At 37.4% G+C, this 22,628-nt stretch overlaps 1 pseudogene; it reads right to left on the bottom strand.

Moving 5' to 3' along the window:
- Positions 1-11,009: 11,009 nt before the first annotated feature.
- Positions 11,010-21,640, bottom strand: LOC127185432 (actin-like; annotated as a pseudogene).
- Positions 21,641-22,628: the final 988 nt, after the last annotated feature.

Below are 22,628 nucleotides of genomic sequence, written 5' to 3'. Positions count from 1 at the left end.
AATGTCTGCAATAATGTTGGATAAGCATGCTAGTCCTTCAAGGACCTTTTCTAAATAAAGAGAAATTAGCTATGAAAGCAAGTTGTATCACTCCACAAAAATTGAGAATGCATTTAATATGTCTTAGCCTTGGTTACTATGTCTGTCATGAAAAACCACAGCCAAAGTAGCTTGGGGCGGGGGGAGTAAAAGGTTGATATAACTTATACTTTCATATCATTGTTTATCATGAAAGAAAGTCAGGATAGGAACTTACACAAGGCAGAAACCAGGAGGCAGGAGCTAATGCAGAGTTTGTAGAGGAGTGCTGCTTTCTGGCTTACTCTGGCTTGCTCATGGCTTGCTCTGTCTGCTTTCTCATAGAATGTAGAACCAGGAAGCCACAGCTAGCACCACCCCCAATGTACTGGCCTTCCATCAGTCAACAATTATGAAATCCATATAACATTATTTTATTATGGAAATATTTTCTCAATTAAGGTTCTTTTAAAGTGGCTCTAGCTCATGTCATGTTTACATTAAACTAGCCACTACACAGCTTCCTATCTATTTGAGAATATAAAACTTGAAACTATGGCAAGTTCAGGGTTGAGGAATAAGTTCCTTGTGAACATCTGTATCATATTAGTATAATCCAGTGTCAACACGCAGCAAGTGTTGTGCTATTAAATTTATCACATTTGTGGCAAATACCTATTTCCACTCAGGACACTTATTTTTTCTGAGTAAAGATGAAGCCTTAACATCCTTTCCACTCTGGTATTTCAAACAGCAAGAACAAATTGCTTAAGGTAATTCTTGACAAGAAACGTATTTTTCACTGTAGACTTAAGATGACTTATGACTTAAGAGGAACTGTGACAGAAAAAAAACCATATTAGTACTTCTTCCGGGTAGGAAATATGTCTATAAATTCTTAATTCTCCTGAATCCAGCAATTTGATCATTCTTACGGACTTGCTTACATTTTATAGTAGACTTAGAGATAAATGGAGAATGAATCAATCATTTGTAACATTAATAAACCAAGAGGGTCATTGATTGAGTAAATATTTTCTTTATATGGCTTACATTGTCCTTAATAAACCCAGATAAATTCTACTTAGAATTTATTTACATTACTTTTATTATATGGACAGATAGACTAATAGAAGTTTACTGTACTGAATATTTGACTCTGAACTATTATATAGCATTGATGAAGAAAATCTTGAAAGACTTGTTCTCTGAATTAATAAATATTAACATAAGAGGAGTCTCATGTGGAAGTTAGGGTCCTCACATAATTGTGGAGAGCTAACTTCAGCATCCTTGTCGCACTTTTTAAAAGTTTTCTTTAATGGCTACTTATTTAAGCTGGTGCTTTTACGGGGTGGGGGTAGGGGTTATCACAGAAGTTTTCCATGGACCTCTTTCTCAACTATGCATCTACAATCATCAATATCACTGCAAAAGTAGCTTCCTTGTTCTTTAATGCAGCTCAGATCATGGACCTCTATATGGTTTCTGGCAACAGAACAGACTGCAAGCATGAACCTCAGCTGTTGTAGGACCAGGGACCTAGAAAAAGCCCTCAGAGGTGCCCCAGACCATGGAAGTTACCATGGTCTCAGGTGGCAGTGCAATCCACTCACATCAATAGGGCCTCCTGAAGTCAGCTCTCTGCAATTGATGACTGGTGAGGGTGCAGAAACAACTCAGTTCTATCTGAGGGGCAGGTTACTGAGAATTTGAACATGATTATGTGAGTATATAGATAACATAGTAATTCAAGGTTTTTTTCTTTCATCATTTTTATTTTATTTTATCTTTTTATTCTTGGGGGTCTTAAGTGTTGGGGGCAGACATGGAAGGGCTTGGAAATGACTGTGATCAGGGTGTGTGATGTGAAATTCCATAAGAATCAATGAAAATATTGTGTTTCAAAAAGTCTAAATTAAAACAGTCTCTATCTGACAATAGGCCTTTGGCTATCGTAATGAGCAGGCTGTACTTCTAAGTCAAGTACCTGAGATGCAGGATAATTTCTTTGATTCTTTGTCTGTCTACAATCACAAAACTGGAAACACTATTTTATGCTCACATATGTATTCAGCACACACCAGGAGTGATGCACTATATATGTTGTACCATTTTGGAAATGACTCTGTGTGTGTGTGTGTGTGTGTGTGTGTGTGTGTGTGTGTGTGTGTGTGTGTGTTTCACAGAGTTATAGCCTATCTATACAGTTTTACTATGTAGCCTATCCTGCTATAAAAGAATTATAAAAATGGGGGTAGCTTAGACAAGAGCAGTTTATTCTTAAAAGGGTTGGAGAATTCTGATCCAGATGAGAACTGTCTTGTAAGATTGTAGAAGACTGATTCTCATTTCATCCTCACTGGTCTTTTCTCTGTGCATACTTGGAGTTTAAGGGGATTTCATCCTCTTCCACTTTTAGAAGTACATCAGTTATATTGGATTTAAATTTCTCTTTGTGACTTTACTTAACCTTAATTACATTTGAAGACACTATCTTCATCTACAATTGCACTGGGGTTTCAACACAGCTTCAACAGATCAATTTGAAGAGGATGTAATTCAACTCCTAGTAGCTATTATTCTTTACAAAATGAGATTCTAAACTTGCTGTTTTTAATATCCTTGACACAGACTTACATATCACTACAGTTATCATCAGTAACCCCCCCCCCACACACACACACTCACATATGTTGCTTGACGTTTATAATCAAAGAAGGGAATGTGGGAAAGAATTTGGACATCTGATTTCATCCACATTTCCATTTAATCCAGAATCTCTCAGATATATTTGGGGAGAAAAGGCTTTCGATATGTCTGTCCAGTAATTTTTCTGTAGTAGAGCTGAGTCAAAGGAGACACATTCAATGATTTTGTCTATATAAAATAACATATCCTTACTTCTTAACACAGGGACATTACTAAGATTTGACATTAAAATGTGAGATAATAGTAAGTTACAGCCTACACATAAATAAACTAGCTTAGAAGTATCTTTAAAATATTTGATTAACACAAATAACATTTTGGAAATTTTGTTTACTTAGATTTTGCTTTTGTTGCTATTGTCATTTGTTGTACTCTACTAGAATGTTTTAAAATTAATTTATTATTCTAGATTCTATTTTCCTTTACAAACACTTTACACAGATAATGAAAGTATGATATATTCTTTCATATTAATTATATATAAATCAAGCAAAATTTATTTGGAGGCATAAGCTACTAGTTTAAAAAAATTGACTGATCTATAACCAAGACAGGATATTCCAAACAAAATATTAGTCAAGAAAAATATTAAACTTTTAAGTTTATAACTTAAGATTAATCTAAGAGTGCTTAATATCAACTTGTCTAAAATATAACAATTAAACCCTTACTATACATCAATAAATTAGTATAATTTGAATAAGAGATCTCTCTTTCAGAAAAACTTTACAGAACAAAGCATAGAAAATAAAGCATGAAATCACTGAATTATAATAAGAATTCTGTCATGAACTTGTGTCAACAAATGATGGAAGTTCACAGAGAAATAGTTTATAAATATGTATGTCAAAAAATAGAAAATAAGAATAAAGAAATATGTGTGTCAAGTGGCAGCTCATGCTGGTGAGGATATGGAGCAAGAACACTCCTTTATTGATAATGGGAGTGCAAACTTGTACAGGCACTATAAAAATCAATATGGCAGCTTCTCAGAAAATTGCCAATAGATCTATCTCAAGGCATAGCTATACCACTCCTGGGCATATACACAAAGGATGATCCATCTTACACATGCTCAATTATTTTCATACCATCTTTATTCATAATACCCAGAAACTGGAAGCAATCTAGATGTCCTTCAACAGAAGAATGTATAAATAAAATGTAACTTACACAATGGAGTATTCTTCAGATGAGGATTATTTGTGGGCAATGTGGAAACCTAGTGCAGTGGAAATTTCCTTAAATAAACAAAGGTGACCACACGGAAAACTCCAAGTAATGGGAGATATGGAGCCTGAACTGGCCATGTATAATAACCATGTAAGGAAGGTTTCCAATAGTGGGAATGGGACATCAGCCCAATCACAAAACCTTTGACCTACAATTTGACATGCCTACAAGATATGCGGGAGTAAATGTGAGGCAGAAATTGTGGAAATGGAAAACAAATGACTGGTCCAGCTTGAGACACATGCTACGAGAGAAAGCCCAGACCTGCGACTGCCTGGTGTGCCAGCATCCAAAGCATGGATATCCCAGAGACCCAGATAGAAGCAAACATTACTAGGAAAAGTCAATTAAGTGATTCCTAACAATATTCTTCTGTGCTCAAATATGCCTAGGCCAGTCATCATCAGAGAAGCTTCACTAAGCAACTGATGGGAGATGATGGAGAGACTCAAAGCCAAAGAGATCTTGGGAAATCTTGCATAAGAGGAGAAAGGATTGTAGGGGTCATAGATGTCAAGGACACCACAAGAACATGACCCACTGGATCAACTAATCATGGCTCACATGAGCTCACAGAGACTGATCTTGTAAGTATGAAACCAGCATGGGCCTGCACCAGGTCCATAGTGTATTTCTTATGCCTGCTTGTTTGGTGTTTTTCTGTGACTCCTAACAGTGTGAGTTGGGTATCTCTTACTCTTTTTTCTACTCTTTGGATCCATTTTCTCCTTTAGAGTTGCCTTGAGGTTTGTGCTCAGTCTTCTTGTAACTTTTTATGCCATGTTTAGTTAATATACCTGGGAAGCCATTTCTTTTCTGAAGAAAAACAGAAGAGAAGCGAATCTAGAAAAAAGGACAAGTGGGGGAGGGCTGGGATAATTTGAGTGAGGGGAAACTGTGGTCAGGAGGTAATAAATGAGTAATAAATATGAGAAGAATATATCAATAAATAAGTGTAACATCAATGAAGTATAATTTAAGATTTTTGGTGGTCTATTTAACCTTTTTATTTTATATATTAGTTTGTTTGCAGTCAATTTTATCTTTTTTGTCCCAAATGTTATATACTATCCCATAATCTTCCCATGTCCCTATTGTTCTTTATCATAATTCCCCGGTATTGTATGTGTCATAAATTACCTCCCAGTGAACCATATGTTTACTGCTTAGTTCTTGATTCCTGTTGAGCTTCAACTGATCATAGATTACGTCCCATGTCCCAAGCAAGCCTGCAAAGCTGGTCTGACAAGTGTTGTGGCAAAGGTTATTTTAATTTAGAAAAATATTTAATTAAAACTCTCAGTAGAGGAGCCCCAAAGGCCTATCTTGAATCTTACTAATGTGCAATGCAATTATTGGAATACCATGGGAATCAGAATCGAGTGAATGGACAAATTTCTCTATCAACATTTACCTCACACAATATAACATGTGTCTACTTGATGAGATTAAGACTCTTACAAAGGAGTAGTTACTGCTTAACCTAAAAACGCTTGAAAAAAAATAGGGAGAATATGGGTGATGATTTTTTTAATCACATGCTTAGGGAAATGAACTCCATAATTTATTTTCAAAGTGGCAATAATCCGATATGAAATAATTATGGGCTACATGTTAATAATAAGCCATATCTCCACAGAAAAAGTATTTGATGTACTAGAAAGAAGCTGGCGTTTTTGATTCTTGGAGGAAAAAAATGATGCAATGTACCAAAGTTATTTATAGGAGAAAATTCAAGTTATTTACAAATGATTGTAAGAGGAGGAAGAATCTATACTCCAAGCTCCACATGAAGTACTTTTTCATGCAAATTTGACAGTGTAGTTCTAATTCTATCAAATGAAGAAACAGACTAACTAGATGCAAGGAATATTAAATAATCAACCATCTTGGACTACTATGCCCTTGTGTAATTGCTTCCTTATATATGACAACACTTTTTTGCACCTGCCAAAAGGAAACTTACAAAGTAATGAACTTTTTCTTAAAATAAATTATTAAAAGACATTAACTAGACTATCTAAATGAATTTGCCTATGTTTATTTATTCAAGCCAAGACCTTGCAAAAGTGTGTGTTCTTATCTCTCTTGCTTTCCAACAAGATTTTTCCTCATCATATACAATTGCTTCTTTGACACCAAGCATTTGTGTACACTGTTTTCTGTATTTCTGAAAAATCAGAAGTATTTCCAGTCCACTTTTTATAGTTATTTGACCTTGCTGCTTTTCTGAACATAAAAGTCTTATTTTCAGTAGAACTGCTGGCAGTATGAGAAACTATCAGTCAGTTTTACAGATGCTACAAACATTTCAATTCACTACAAAGTTAAAAGTATTATAGTAAATCTCATATTATGGGTTCTATTTTCAAATAATTGACTTAGAAGCAAGCATTATTTAGGCATAGCTCTTGCACATATTTGGACTCATGGCTAAAAAGAACTCAAGATATTAATCTGGGACCTCAGTGACATTATAAGTGTCACAGTCTAAATTTTCATGATACAGCTTATGAAGTGTAAAATTCAGTAACAGAGCAGAAGTGTAGCTTAGGAAAAACACTGATACAATAATAAGAAGCACCTTCTTCATATCAGTCAAGTGCAGTTTCTTTCAGGAAAATACTTAAACTATTAAATATGTTTTCCAAGTTACAGATTTTTTAATATAATGAGTAGTTTTCACATCCTCAAAAACAGACCTAAAAGTATTCCATTTGTTTTTGAAAATCATTTTAAAAATACTGTGAATTATTATTAACTATATTGTCTGTAAGTAAGTAACCATCATGTTCAATAGTACTCTTATTAATGAATTCCCCATTTGAAAATAAAATTCTATGTGCTGATATATAATTTCCTTGTTTCTGTCACAGTAATTTCTTTTCAATTTATTTATTTATTTAATCAATTTACAGCATGATTTCAGACCCTGAACTCTTCTCCTCTTATTCCCTGAACTCTTCTCCTCCTATTCCCAGCATCACACCCCTCCCCGAACTCCTCCTGCTTCTTCTCAGAGAAGGCTTTAAGGGGTACCAACCCCATCTGGCATTTCAAGTTGAAACAAGACTCAGTGCTTCTGCTCCCACTTATCCCTGAGTGGGGATCCTAGGGGAAAGGGATTCAAATGCAGGCAACAGAGTCAAAAACAGCCCATTACATCCACTATTAGGGGACCCACATGATGACCAAGCTGTACATTGGCTACATATGTGTAAGGAGTCTATGTTGGCCCACTATGCATGCTCTTTGGTTGATTGGTTCAGTTTCTGTGAGCCCCATGTGTCTAGTTTAGTTTAGTTTGCAGGTTTTCTTGTGGTATCCTTGACTCCTCCAGCTCCATCTATCCTTCTTGCCACTCTTCCAAAAAACTCCTCCAGTTGGGCCTATTGTTCACTCAGCTGTGGGGCTCTGCATATGTTTCCATCAGCTGCTATATGAAGTCTCTCAGAGGACAGTTATGTTAGGCTTCTTTGCCAGCATAGACACATATTAATAGTGACAGGGGTTGGTTCTCTCCCATAAAGTGGGTTTGATGTTGGGCTAGTCATTTCTTTGATATTCCCTCAATTTCTGTTCCACCGTTATCCCTATATTTCTTGTAGGAAAGACAAATTTTGGGTAGAAGTCTTTATGGGTGTGTTTGGTGTTCCCTCCCTCCCTCCCTCCACCGGAGGTTTCACCTAGCTATAGTAGGTGATCTCTTCAGGCTTCTTAAACCCCGCTGATAGGAGTCTCAGCTAGGGTAACCCTATAGACTCTTAGGAGCTTCCATGTCCCAAAAATGACTCCCACACTGATTTCTGTTCTCTCTCCTAGTCCTCCCTTCTCTCCCAACACCTGATCCCCACCTCCATTACATTCCCCACACCTCTTCCACTCAGTTTCCTCCTTCCATCTGCTTTAGATGTATACTTTATTTTCTCTTCTGAGTGAGAGTCTTGCATTCTTCCTTGAGCCCACCTTAACTTAATTGGGTCTGTGTATTGTAGCATGGTTATCCTGTACTTTATGACTAATATATACTTATAAGCAAGTACCTAGCATATCGTGTTTCTGGCTCCAGGTATGGTTCAACATATGAAAATCCATCAATGTAGTCTACCATATAAACAAATTGAAAAAACCATGTGATCATCTCATTAGATGATGAAAGAGCCTTTGAAAAATTTGAGTACCCCTTCATGTTAAAAGTTTTGACGAGATCAGGGTACACGGCTCATACCTAAACATAATAAATGCAATATACAGCAAAGCAAGTAGTCAATATAATTAAGTGGAGAGAAATTTAAAACAATTCCAACTAAAATCAGGCACAAGACAAGGCTGTCCATTATGTCAGTATCTATTCAATATAGTACATGAAATTCTAGGTAGAACAATAAGACAACTAAAGGAGATCAAGGGGATACAAATTGGAAAGGACAAGTCAAAGTATCATTGTTGACAGATTATATAATACTATACATAAGTGGCCCAAAAATTTTTCCAGAGAACTCTTATAGCTGATAAGCACCTTCAGCAAAGGGGCTTGATACAAAATTAACTAATAAATAAATATCAGTAGCCCTTCTTATACAAGTGATAAATGGGCAGGAAAGAAATTAGGGAAACAACACCTTCACAGTAGCCATAAATACTATAAAATATCGTGGTGTAATTCTAACCAAACAAACAAGTGAAAGACTTGTATGACAATAACTTCAAATCTTTGAAGAAAGAAATTGAAGAAGAGATTAGAAGATGGAACGATCTCTCATGCTAATGGATTGGTAGGATTAACATAATAAAAACAGCTATCTTAGCAACACTAAGTATCTAACCAGTTGCTTCTGTTATTTACACCATGGGGTGACACCCCGGGTCAGTAAGAGTGTGAAGGAGTCAGTAAAAGATTTTAAAAATTATCAATGTCCATAAATAAATAATTATAAAATGCTCATTAATAAACAATAACTCTATGTACTGCCAAAAAAAGGCTATCTTACCAAAAGCAAACTACAGTTTCAATGTAATTCCCATCAAAATTGCATCACAATTCTTTACAGAATGTGGAAGAGCAATTCTTAACTTCATTTGAAAAAAAAAAAACTATGATAGCTAAAACAATCCTGTAAAATAAAAAAACTTTTGGAGGTATCAGCATCTCCAATTTTAAGCTGTAATACAAAGGAATAGTAATAAAAAACTGCATGGTATGGTACTGGTATAAAACAGACAGGTACATCAATGGAATCAAAATTAAAGACCCAGAAACAAATCCACACACCTACGGACACCTGGTTTTTGACCAAGAAGCCAAAATCATACAATGGAAAAAGGGAAGCAACTTCAACAAATGATGCTGGTCTAACTGGATGACTACAGGTAAAAGAATGCAAGTAGATTCATAATTATCACCCTGCACCTCAAGTCCAAGTGGATCAAAGACCTCAACATAACATCAGATACACTAAATCTAATAGAAAAAAAATTGGAAAATGATCTTGAATTTATTAGTACAGGAAACATCTCGCTGAACAGAACATCAACAGCTCAGTCACTAAGGGCAACAATTAATGAATGGGACTTCTGAAAAATTTATACAAGGCAAAGAACACTTTCATTCAACAAAATTCCAACCTATAGAACAAGAAAAAATCTTTACCAAGCCTACATCAAACAGAAGTCTAATGTCCAAAATATATAACAAACTCAAGAAATTAAACAAAGAAAATAACCCAATTAAAAATTGGGGTACTAAACTAAACAAAGAATACTCAGCAGAAAAATCTCCAATTGTTGAGAAACACTTAAAGAAATATTCAGTATACTTAGACATCAGGGAAATGCAAATCAAAACGAAACTGAGATTCAATTTTACACAGGTCAGAATGACTAAGGTCAAAAATTCAAGTGACACCGAATTCTGGCGAGGATGTGAAAGAAGGAGTATACTCTTTTTTTTTTTTTTTTTTTTTTCCAGTTACTGCAGCACTTTTATTTTTCTTTATACGAAGCTGTGTTGCTGGGGCCTAATGTTCTCACTGAACAGAAGAAAACCAAAATTTGTCATTTCTTAAAGAATTAATTACAAACTGGGGTTGTGTCTTGGAGCAGCTGAGACCACCCCCAAGCAAATAGTTGCCAGGAAAAAAATTGGAATCATGCTTCCAAAACCTAGAAGTGGTGAAGAAATGAGATTCTGATCATAGAAACTCTTCAATAAATGCTTTTTTTTTTACATAAGATGTTAAAATCACGATGGTAGAATAAAATTTTTTTAACCATAAAAAAATTGAGTACAAAAAAACCATACATAAATTTAAAGGATGAATACATGTACAGGTGCCAATGAAAATATTCCCAACCCTGGTGCCCCACATTTGACCATGTCCCCTGGATTGGAAGACCTGGTGGCACTCAGAGGAAGGATAGCAGGCTGCCAAGAAGAGACTTGATACCCTATCAGCATATACAGGGGAAGGAGGTCCCCCTCAGGGACAGTCATAGGGGAGGGGAGTAAGGGGAAAATGGGAGGGAGGGAGGAATGGGAGCATACAAGGGATAGGATATCAATTAAGATGTAATATGTTTGAATTAATAAAATATATTTAAAAAAATGAAAATATTCCCAACTCAAGAGGAGTAACAACTCATTGCCTTCAGGAGGGGAAAACAAAAAACAAAACAAAACAAAATAAAAAAAACAAAATGGAAACTGGGTCCTAAGGCTCGGACTTCTCTACCCTGTTAGACCGGCAAGACGGAAGTGGTGACTGGATCAGGAAACCTTGCCAGCCTTGAGAAATCCTGGAAGTCAGCTGTATGGTAATACTCTGTACAGATCACTACTGCTCACACTGATCCAGCAGGCTGGAGATTTCTCTTCCACAGCGTGCCTTCCCCAGTCACCAAATGACCAAACCACATGGACTAAGGCTTAAATCAGGATATGCACAGTGTTTTAAACATATACCAAGAGAACAGATAACTTGAATACAAAGTGAAAATCAGCAATAAGTTCTATAATCTGGTGCTGATATAATATACAAGCTTCAAGGAAAATTTCTTTTCAAAGGCTTTTTCCAGTTTCATGAGGCTAGCATGAGGTGTGTACATTTGCCAGGGCAAATCCATACTTCAGAATCAGCTCATGCAGCAGATGCCTGGCACCTGCTCAATCCATCTAGAGGCATTTGCTGTGAATGGGGCCTGACTAGTCATACTCCTGCTTGCTGGTTCACATCTGCAGGAAGGTGGACAGGGAGGTCAGGATGGAGCCACCAATCCAGACTGAGTACTTGCGCTCAGGATGAGCAATGATTTTAATCTTCATTATGCTGGGTGCTAGGGCTGTGATCTCCTTTTGCATCCTTTCAGCAATGCCTGGATACATGGTGGTACCACTAGAAAGCACTGTGTTGGCATATAGGTCCTTGTGGATGTCCACATCACACTTTATGATGGAGTAGAAGGTGGTCTCTTGGATGCCACATGACTCCATGCCCAGGAAGGAAGGCTGGAAGAGTGCCTCTAGACACCGGAGTCTCTCATTGCTATTGATAATCACCTGCATGTCTGGCAACTGATAGCTCTTCTTCAAGGAGGTGGATACAGAAGTAGCCATTTCTTGCTCCATAGCCAGGACCACATAGCACAGCTTCTCCTAATGTCACACACAATTTCCTGCTCAGCAGTGGTGGCAAAGCTGTAGCCCCGCTCAGTCAGGATCTTCATGAGGTAGTCTGCCAGATCCCAGCCAGCCAGGTCCAGATGCAAGATGGCATGGGGAAGGGCATAGCCCTTGTAAATGGGCACTATATGTGTGACCCCATAACCAGAGTCCATGACAATGCCAGTAGTACGTCCAGGTGCATACAAGGACAGCATCACTTGAATGACCATGTACATGGCTGGAGTATTGAAGACTTCAAACATTATCTACATCATCTTCTCTCTGTTCATTTTGGGGTTCAGAGGGGCCTTGATCAGAAGCACAGGGCGCTCCTCAGGGGCCACATGCAGCTCACTTTCTTTTATTGCTTGCCAGAGTACAAAAATATATAGGCAATGCGGAAATTTATTTGACCTTTTTTCCTGAAAATTGGGAATAGTTCTACCTCAATACTCAGCTATACCACACCTGGGCATATACCCTAAATGTGTTCCACCATACAACAAGGACCCTTGCTCAGCTATGTTCATATGAGCTTTATTATAAATAGTCAGGAACTGGAAACAACCTAGATATTCTTCAACCAAAGAATAGATAAAGGAAATGTGACACATTTACACAATGGAATGCTATTCAGCTATTAAAAATAAAGACATCATGCATTTTGCAGGCAAATGGATGGAACTAGAAAAGATCATCCTGAGTGAAGTATCCCATACCCATATAATTTCTTATATCTGAGTGACATCTAAGTGAGAAATAACATTTTGATAATTCTACAATAAAAAGTTTATGAAGTAGGACTATGGGATTTAAGGATTCCCAGTTTTTTGTATATGAAGACACATAACATTATCATGCATTTGGAAAATGCATAGATACCCTAATATTAAAATATATGCTTGGGCTGGAGAGATGGCTCAGAGGTTAAGAGCACTGACCGTTCTGCTGTTCTTCCAAAGGTCCTGAGTTCAGTTCCTAGCAACCACATGGTGGCTCACAACCATCTATAATGTGATCTAATGTCCTCTTCTGGCCTGCAGGCAGAGCACTGTATACACGATAAATAAATAAATAAAATCTTTTAATAAAATAAAATAAAATATATGCTTATACATTTTTTAAGAAAACATATTTCATGCTTGCCTCTGTTCATACCTATCAGACTACAGTACTTTCTAGCTTCTTTCTGACATTTCCCTCTGCTGTTTGAATAATCTATCATTTTCCAACATTTAAACTTTTTCTACCCAAAACAATCTGCCTTATGACTTCAAATACCTTTTCCAAAAACAAGTAGATATTTTTCTCCAATGTAAAGCACATACAGTTTGAAGGAATTACTCTCCTCAAGCTTTTTACCAAAGAATAAAATCAATATATTTGTGGTTTACTTTATTTGTGGGAAGAAAAGTATAATATCTATATTATATTACTTAATTTCAATGTTGCATTATTATCTATCTTGAATCAGCTACAATGAAAGAGTATCAAGATTATAGTAAGTGTTTTATCTATATAATGTGCTTGGTACCTGTCAGGGAAAGAATATGTGCTATAAAATGCTAATGAATTAATGAACAGGATTGATTTTTCTCCACTGTATAAAATTAATGTCTCTTTAACCAATAATAACTTCGGAAAGAAAATTCACTTTTAAAAGCCAATAAACACATCAAAAGAACACAATTGTAGCCTACATCTTTTCCTTCCTAAATGTTTTTTACCATATTATGCATAACACGATGTAATAATTAGAAAATATTACTAAATGTACAGAACTCTTGTAGGAATAGTCAGTAATCTTAAATAATTATTGTAAGTAATAATAATGGAAATTTTAGGCAGATGTGAAATTTTATTAAATATATATTATTTATTGGATGCCAGTCAATATTTCTTAGGCATTTTGGAGGTGTCGTAAAATGAATCAGCAACTCTTACCAGAATCTAATTTGAAATAAGATTTTGACACATGCAATCTAAAGTAAAAGTAGACATTGCTTTCTGAATCTGAAAGCTAAGACACATATAGAATTGACATTCTTTTAAAAGACCCAAGAGTGATAGTTCATAAGAATAATAGGGTTATTTTTGTTTGTTTGTTTGTTTGTTTTTTGAGACAGGGTTTCTCTTTGTAACAGCCCTGGCTGTCCTGGACTTGCGTTGTAGACCATGGTGGCCTAGAATTCACAAAATTCTGCCTGACTTGGTATAATCTGATTTACATGTTCCCAAAATGAATAAAAATCCATTCCTCTGGTATCTATGGTTTTCTCTCCATTTTCTTTTTTTTTTCCTTTTTTTTTTTATTAATTTATTCTTGTTACATCTCAATGTTTATCCCATCCCTTGTATCCTCCCATTCCTCCCCCCCCCCATTTTCCCATTATTCCCCTCCCCTATGACTGTTCCTGAGGGGGATTACCTCCCCCTATATATTCTCATAGGGTATCAAGTCTCTTCTTGGCTACCTGCTGTCCTTCCTCTGAGTGCCACCAGGTCTCCCCCTCCAGGGGACATGGTCAAATTTGAGGCACCAGAGTACGTGAGAAAGTCGTATCACACTCTCCACTCAACTGTGGAGAATATTCTGACCATTGGCTAGATCTGGGAAGGGGTTTAAAGTTTACCTCCTGTATTGTCCTTGGCTGGTGCCATAGTTTGAGCGGGACCCCTGGGCCCAAATCTGCCTATCATATTGTTCTACTTGTAGATTTCTAGGACCATCTGTATCCTTTTATTTTGCTATTCTCCCATGCGTCTCTCATTTAGAGTCCCAATAGGATGCCTTCCCCTCTGTCCCAGTTTCCTGGTAAGTGAAGGCTTTCTTGGGACATGCCCCTTGGGCTAGTATGCAGATATAAGTGAGTATATACCATTTGATTCTTTCTGCTTCTGGGTTAACTCACTCATTATGATCATTTCTAGCTCAATCCATTTATCCACAAATTTCGGGAATTCCTTGTTTTTAATAGCTGAGTAGTATTCCATAGTGTATATGTACCACAGTTTCTTTATCCACTCTTCTACTGAGGGACACTTAGGCTGTTTCCATGTTCTGGCTATTATGAATAAGGCTGCTATGAACATGGTTGAGCAAAGTTTCTTGTTGTGTGCTGGAGCATCTTCTGGGTATATTCCAAGGAGTGGAATAGCTGGGTCTTGAGGAAGCCCTATTTTTCTGAGATAGCACCAGATAGATTTCCAAAAAGAAGAAGAGAAAAAAAAATACTTCCACATAGTGACATGATTATGTTACAATTACAAGGCTTCTTGTTCCCTATTCAGAATAGAAGAATGTTTCTAAAGCAACGTAGTTTTTCAGAAAATAAATCCTCAAAGACTCCACTGTCAACATCTGTTTCAATCATCTGTCCAAAGGTTCTTTCACTGTGCTCATCCATATTTTGAAAAATAATATATATTGAAAATACACACATACAATCTTTTTTTGCTTGTGTAAGTTAATATATGTTAGCATTTTTGACTGAGTGTTCCTCCTTTTTTTATGCTAATAATGTTCCTTCTTTCATATTAAAATAAGTCAATAGTTAAAGGCCTCAACATAAAATTAGATACACTGAGTCTGTTAGAAGAAAAAGTGTGGATAAGTGTTGAGCTCATTGGCACAGGAGACAATTTCCTGAATGGCACACCAATAGCTCAGGCCCTAAGATCAACAATTAGTACATGAGACCTCATGAAATTAAAACCTCCTTAAGACAAAGGACACTGTCAAAAGAACAAATCAATGGCCAAGCCAACAGACTGTGAAAACGTCTTCACCAATCCTATATCTGACAGAGAACTTATATCCAAAATATATAAAGAACTCAAGAAACTAAACACCACCAAACCAAATTATCCAATTAAAATATGGGACACAGAGCTAAACAGAATTCTCAACAAAGGAACATGAAATGGCTGAGAAACACCTAAATAAAGGCTCAGTGTCCCTAGTCATCAGGGAAATGTAAATCAAAACGACACTGAGATTCAATCTTACACTTACCAGAATGGCTAAGATAAAAAATTCAAGTGACAGCACATGCTGGTGAGGATGAGGAGAAAGGGGAATACTCCTTCCTCCATTGCTGGTGGGAGTGCAAACTTGTACAACTACTTGGAAAATCAATCTGGCATTTTCTCACAAAATTGGGAATAGTGCTACAACAGGACGCAGCTATACCACTCCTGGGCATATACACAAAAGATGCTCCACCTTACAACAAGGATATTTGGTGAACTATTTTCATAACAAACTTATTCATAATAGCCAGAATCTGGAAACAACCTAGATGTCTGTCAACTGAAGAATGGATGAAGAAATTGTGGTGTATTTACACCATGAATACTATCCAGCTATTAAAAACAAGGAAATCATGAAATTTGCAGGCAAATGGATGGAAATAGAAAAGACCATCCTGAGTGAGGTAACCCAGACCCAGAAAGACATGCATAGTATATATTCACTTTTAAGTGGATATTAGCACAACATAGATGCTCTCTGAGATACTCTAACCAGCAGGGGCACAGGACAGATACTGGGACTTGCTGGGGACTCTGGGTGGAGCTCTTAGAGTGGTATAAAAAATGCAGGGATGGAAGGACCTAGAGGGTTCAGGAGCCCTTCAGGGAGACCATTACTGACAGTGGATCTGGACCCGGGGGCCTGGACATACTGATGCAACAACCAAATAAAATGCATGTAGAGAACCTAGACTCCTTGTTCAGATCTAGCCAATGGACAGCTCATTCTCCAGGGTTGTGGGGGAGAGGCCTCTGACATGAACTCCAGTGCCTGCGATTTGACCACTTTCCCCTTGGTGCGGATGCCTGGTGTCACACAAAGGAAGGGGATACAGGCTATCCAGATGAGACCTGATAGGATTTGGTCATATGGTGGGGGAAGAGTTCTTCTTCTGTCAGAGGTCTAGTAGAGGATAATAAGGCAGAAGAGGGAAGGAGGCTGGAAATGGGAAGATACAAGTGAAGGGATAATGATCTGGATGTAAGCTGACTAAATTATAATAACTAAGTAAGTAAGTAAGTAAAAAGATGGAAAATCTTTCCATATAGAAAGTGTGTACTTTTCATTGCACACCAAGGTTCTTGTAATGAAAATTGATTTTAGTGTATGTTATACAGGAGAGTTGTGTACTTCCTGATATGTACTAACTTATTTCTAAATATAAGCTTGGGCAGGGTGATTTGTATCTTAATATGTGCATAGAATTACATGGAAATGCTAATGGGTACACTGATGCTTGAAGTGCTAACAGACTAGCTTCATTTAAATGGAAGGTGATTCTGTCTCATTGTTTCTCAATTTTAATTTTAAAATGCCTTAAAATTATTGCTGGCAGAAGGGAAAGTCTATAGATTAACTATAGTTACTACCACATAATAAAGAAATGCACAGATTAATTGTTATTGGTTTCCCAGTTTGAAAAGTATAATTTCTGTGAATCCTACAAGCAAAAGATTCAGAGAATAAGAATATATAATATCAGATTGTTATCACATCTGTGCCACCGTGTTATATTTGTTTTGGCAATTAAAAATTTATCATATTTATCCTATTCATTACACTAATTAGCAGCATATCATCATGATAAAAGAATATTTATGATTTCAGGCATCACATGAGGCACTAAGACTTTATATCCTAAGACAACACCCATGTGTGACTTTTTTGTTGTTTTGTTTTGTTTTTCATACAGGGTTTCTCTGTGTAGCCTTGGCTTTCCTGGACTCCCTTTGTAGACCAGGCTGGGCTCAAACTCATGGTGATCTGCGTGGCTCTGCCTTCTGATTGCTAGGATTAAGGCATGCACCACTACATCTGGCTGTGACATCTTTTACTAAACTGTACTTTGATAATATCCAGTAGTAAAGGCCAATGATTCTTGTATGAAATCTTGTGAGAGGATTATGTATATGTGTGTGTCCCATGCTGCTAAATATTCTGGCATACTACACATTCAAATGATATATTTTCCTGTCTTCTTTTAACAGGATCTGAATATTGATTTCAGTTTTTTTTCTTCTTAAATATTTTATCATGCATTAGTGTCCATAGGATTATTTGTCATATAGTATTTGATAATGTGTTATGCATAAATGAAAATATCATCACTTAAAAATCACTTTTATTTCTATTATATGATTTATCCTGTGTTTTCATTAGTACTCAAAGTAACTTCAGATATAAAATATAGAGGAATGATTTCTCCTCTATTTTATAATACCTTTGCAAAATACCACCAGCATAATTTATTTTTAATATCTTATTATTCAATCTCTTTTTTATTTTATTATTTTTAATATACTCTCTTTACATGTCAATTGTAGCCTCCTCCTTCCTCTCCTCCCAGACCCACCCTCCTTTCCTCCTTCCCTCACCCCACCTCTAGTCCTCAGAAATGGGGAGCCCTCTTCCCCTATCATCTGACCCCAACATAACAAATCTCAGCTGGACTGCTTGTATCCTCTTCCTGTGTGGCCTGGCAAGGCCACCCCATGAGGGAGAAGTTAAAAACAAGTGAGCACCAGAGTCCATGCCAGAGGTAACCCTTACTCCCCATATTATGGGACTGATAAGGAGACGTGTTGCCTATCAACTACCTCTGAGCAGAGGGTCTAGATCCTGACCATGTATAGTCCCTGGTTGATTTATCAGTCTCTTCAGACTTGCCTGTACCCAGATTTCTAGGCTCCTTTGGTCATCTTGTAGAGCTCTTGTCCCCACCAGTTTCTTCTGTCTCCCAACTCTTCCATAATACTCCCTGTGTTCCCCTCCAAAGTTTGGCTGTGAATCTCAGCATCTATCTTACACTGGGTGGATTCTTTCAGAAGACCTCTATGGTGAGCTCCAGTCCTATTACTTCTCTTCAACTGCTTCCAGAGTCTATTCTATTTCCCTTTCAGAATGAGAGGCATGAATCCTCCCTAGTGTCCTCCTTGTTATTTTTAGACAAATGGATAGAACTAGAAAATATTATCCTGAGTGAGGTAACAGAGACCCAGAAAGACAGACATAGTATATACTCACTTGTAAGCAAATATTAGCAACATAATATAGGATAACCACATTACAATCCATATACCTAAGAAACTAAATATCAAGGAGGATCCTAGGGAGGATATTTTTATTTTTTTAAATTTATTTATTTATTCACTTTACATCCTGATCTTAACTCCCTCCCTCCTCCCTTCCAAGTCCCACTATTCCCACCCCTTCCCTCATCTCCCATCCTTTATTTCTCAGAAAAGGCAAGGCCTCTCATCCCCAACTACCCCAGCTCATCAAGTCACATCAAGACTAATCCTTTTCTCTTCCCCTGTGGCCTGATGAGGCAGCTTTGCCAGGGGAAGTGATCAAAAAGTAGGCAACATAGTCCATGTCAGAGACAGCCCCTGCTCCCCTTACTAGAGAACACACATGAAGCCTGAGCTTCTCATATGCTATATCTGTGTAAGAGGCCTAGGTCCTTGGCTGGTGCTTCAGTCTCCACAAGCCACTCTGGGCCCTAGTTAGTTAGCTTTGTTGGTCATCTTGTGGAGCTCCTGTCACCTCTAGGTCCCTATATCCACCCTTCCACTTTCCACAAGACTCTTATTCTTTCCCCAGTGTTTGACTGTTATGAATCTCAGCATCTGTTTAGATCCACTGCTGGTTGTAGCCTTTTAGATGACAGCTATGCTAGGCACCTGTTTGTGAACATAGAGTATTGTTACTAATGCCATGGGTTGACTCTCCTCCATGGGGTGGGTCTCAGGTTTGGTCAAGAATTGGTTGGAAATTCACTCAATCAACCTAGATGTCCCTCAACCAAAGAAGAGATAAAGAACCTGTAGTGCATTTCCACAATAGAATACACCCAGCTATTAAAACAAGGAAATCATGAAATTTGCAGGAAAATATATGTAACTATAAAATATCTTTCTGAATGAAGTAACCCAGGCTCAGAAAGACACACATGGTATGTACTCATACATAAGCAAAATTTTAGCCATACAGTACAGGATAACAATACTACAATGCACAGATCCAAAGAAGATAAGTAACAAGGAGGATCCAAGGGAGAGTGATTGAATCTCACTCAGGAAGGGAAATAGAATAGACAGCATAAGTGTTTGAAGAAAGGCAACAAGGTAGGAGAGGGAGAGTGAAGGTAGTAAGACAGACGGCCTGCAAAGAGACGAGAGAAGAGAAACTATGGGTGGGGGAATCACTAAGACAATTTGGATGTCATGGTAGGCTTCTAGGAGGATATGGGGGGTGACTTTAGCTGAGACTTCTAGTAGCAGGGGTCATGGAGACTGAAGAGGACACTCTCTAACTAGACAGGACTCCTAGTGGAGGGAGGAGTACATCAACCCACCCACAAAAACTTCGACCCAAACTTTGCCCTGCCTACATGATGTGTAGGGATAAAGATACTGCATAATTTATTTCTTCCTTTGTGTTTGTAAATTCCATTATCTAGTTTAACTTTCTGAATACTTCATCTATGTCAATCAATATGATTTCCTATATGAAGATTCTGTTTTCATGTTTTAGAATTCTACTTATTATTAACACATACCCTATGTATCTTTCCATTCTCTATCTAGTCTATACTATAGCTTCAGACAGTTTAGTTTTCTTTAAAGTTAATTTATATTACCAAGTGAAGAAAATGCTACTTAATAAGAAGTATTAGCCTGCATAACACTTCTCAAATTATCTTAATCATCTTTAAGTTTGTTGTTTCCTTGAAAATGTTAGTAGAAGTCTTAACACCTAGTACTGCCTAAGTTTTGGAAATTTTAACATTGTGTGAGTGGTATAGGCTTCTTCTTTCTACCTCTATGGAAACCACCTTTATTTTTTTTAATCACCTTTTCTTGTCTCATGTTTTATTTCTCTCTTTCTCACTCCAAAGATGGTGATTAAAGACACAAAACTACTTCAAAATAAAATGCATATATATCTTGAACTAAACATGGTGATGAAATGGATATCATATATGTATATACATTGCTGATAGTTTCACTACTGAAAATAATTTACATGATGCCCTTGTTTTTTTAAGTGAAGAATCACCACTAATATAAATCTAGCCTATGAGTTCAGCTTATATTTCATTTTTCTATGAATGTGAATGTTTTTAATTGAAAATTATATAAATTTTCCCCATCTTTTAAAGTGTGCATGCCCTAACCTACATTATAATATTAGAGCATAAACCTGAATATAGTATTTGCTCACATTATACTCTGAAATGCATTTTCAATCATGTATTATATTTATAGACTATTAGAAATAAAGATCATAAGCCTATGAGTACTTAGTGATTTATAGCAACAAATTGTTCCTTTAATTTATGCAGTATTTCAATTTGAACTAATCACTCTTTCTTAGCTGTAAGTGAAGAGCAAAAATATGAATTTTTTACAATTTATTTTCATTTCTAATTATATGTGTGTTCATACAATTCTTAGTGCAGGTGCCTACACAACTCGCAGCTTCATGTGCCCTAAACCTGGAGTTATAGGAGGTTGTGAGGCAGGTGATGTGGGTGCTATGAACTAAAACCCAGTCCTCTGTAAGAGCAGTATGCAATCTTAAATTCTGAGTCATTTTTCTAGTCTCAATATAATTCTTATTAAAAACAAATTAAACTAGTTTGGTAATATTAACTTAGTTTTAAAATGAGACTAGTAAATGAAGTTGAATTGAGTTTGTTTTCAGTTTTCTGATATAATCATTGTTCAGTTAAAAATCAAAGAAAGTTGTTAAATTAAATGAAAGATATACAGTTCAATACATAAAATTGTTTTAAAACAATATCCCCAGGGGGATCCAAGATAGCGTCACAGACCATGCACTGTGTCTGTTTAGCAGAAAAGAGCCTAGCGACCTGGCTGGGAGCTACGGGCAATAAGATCTGGATAGTCCTCAGTTAGAGGGGTCCATAGGGTGTAGAGCACAGATGGGTCTGGCCTCAGACCATCAAACTGTTCCATGGTAGATGGGTGCCCTGTCCCCAGAGTCTGGACACATACCAGCCTGTGAGCAGGGTCTTTGCTCTATCCTTGTATCTAGAACTGAACTGTGGGCTGTAAAGTGCCACAGTCTGGATCTGCTGGCTCAGGGAGGTCCCAGGAGAATGAGTGAATATGACCTCATACCACTCTGGCAGTCCACAGAAAGCCCCAGGGCCTGGGAAGGCACAGGCAAGCCCACCAAAGCCCAACCCAGCACAGGCTATTGGGCTGTACCTGCACTTTCTCTTTCTGTCTCTCTGTCACTCTCTCTGTCTCTGTCTCTGTCTCTGTCTCTGTCTCTCTCTCTCTCTCTCTCTCTCTCTCTCTCACTGTACTGTGGGCTACAGAGCACCAGTATCAGTATCTGCTCGACCAGCAGGGAACCTAGGTTTAGAGCTGGGATGGATCTGACTTTGAATCACCCCACTGGTTCAGTGAGGAACCCAAGATCCAGGTGGGGGTCTAGGCGGATGTGGACACATTATACAAGGCCCAGCCAGGAGAATGACTAGATCTGACCTCATACCACTCTGGCAGTCCACAGAAATGTAGGATATCTGGCTGTGTCTACATTATCTTTGAGTGAACCTTTGACTGCAGAGCACCAGCATCAGCTTCTGCTGGCCCAGTGAGGAGCCCAGGGTGTGGAGTAGAGTCCCCTGGAGCTGAACCCAGGTTAACTTCCTGATCCAGGGAAGAGTTCCCTGATCCCCACAAGTAAGTAGTCTCGACCTATAAACACTCACCAACAAACTGCTGTCCAAGGCCAGCAAAGGACACCAGAAACTACCACCCAACATGAGAAACAGCAAGATGACTGAAGGCCAGCATAAAAAACACAAACATCCAAAGAAAATAATATGGCATCTCCAGAACCCAATTATCCCAAAGCAATCATGCTTGAAAACTCAAACACAACTGAAGTACAAGAAAATAACCTCAAATCCTTCATAATGAAGATGATAAA

Source organism: Acomys russatus, chromosome X (genome assembly GCF_903995435.1).
Source record: "Acomys russatus chromosome X, mAcoRus1.1, whole genome shotgun sequence".
Lineage (NCBI taxonomy): Eukaryota > Metazoa > Chordata > Mammalia > Rodentia > Muridae > Acomys > Acomys russatus.
The sequence above is the reverse complement of the archived record's forward strand: the minus strand, read 5'-3'. Positions and strand labels throughout refer to the sequence as shown.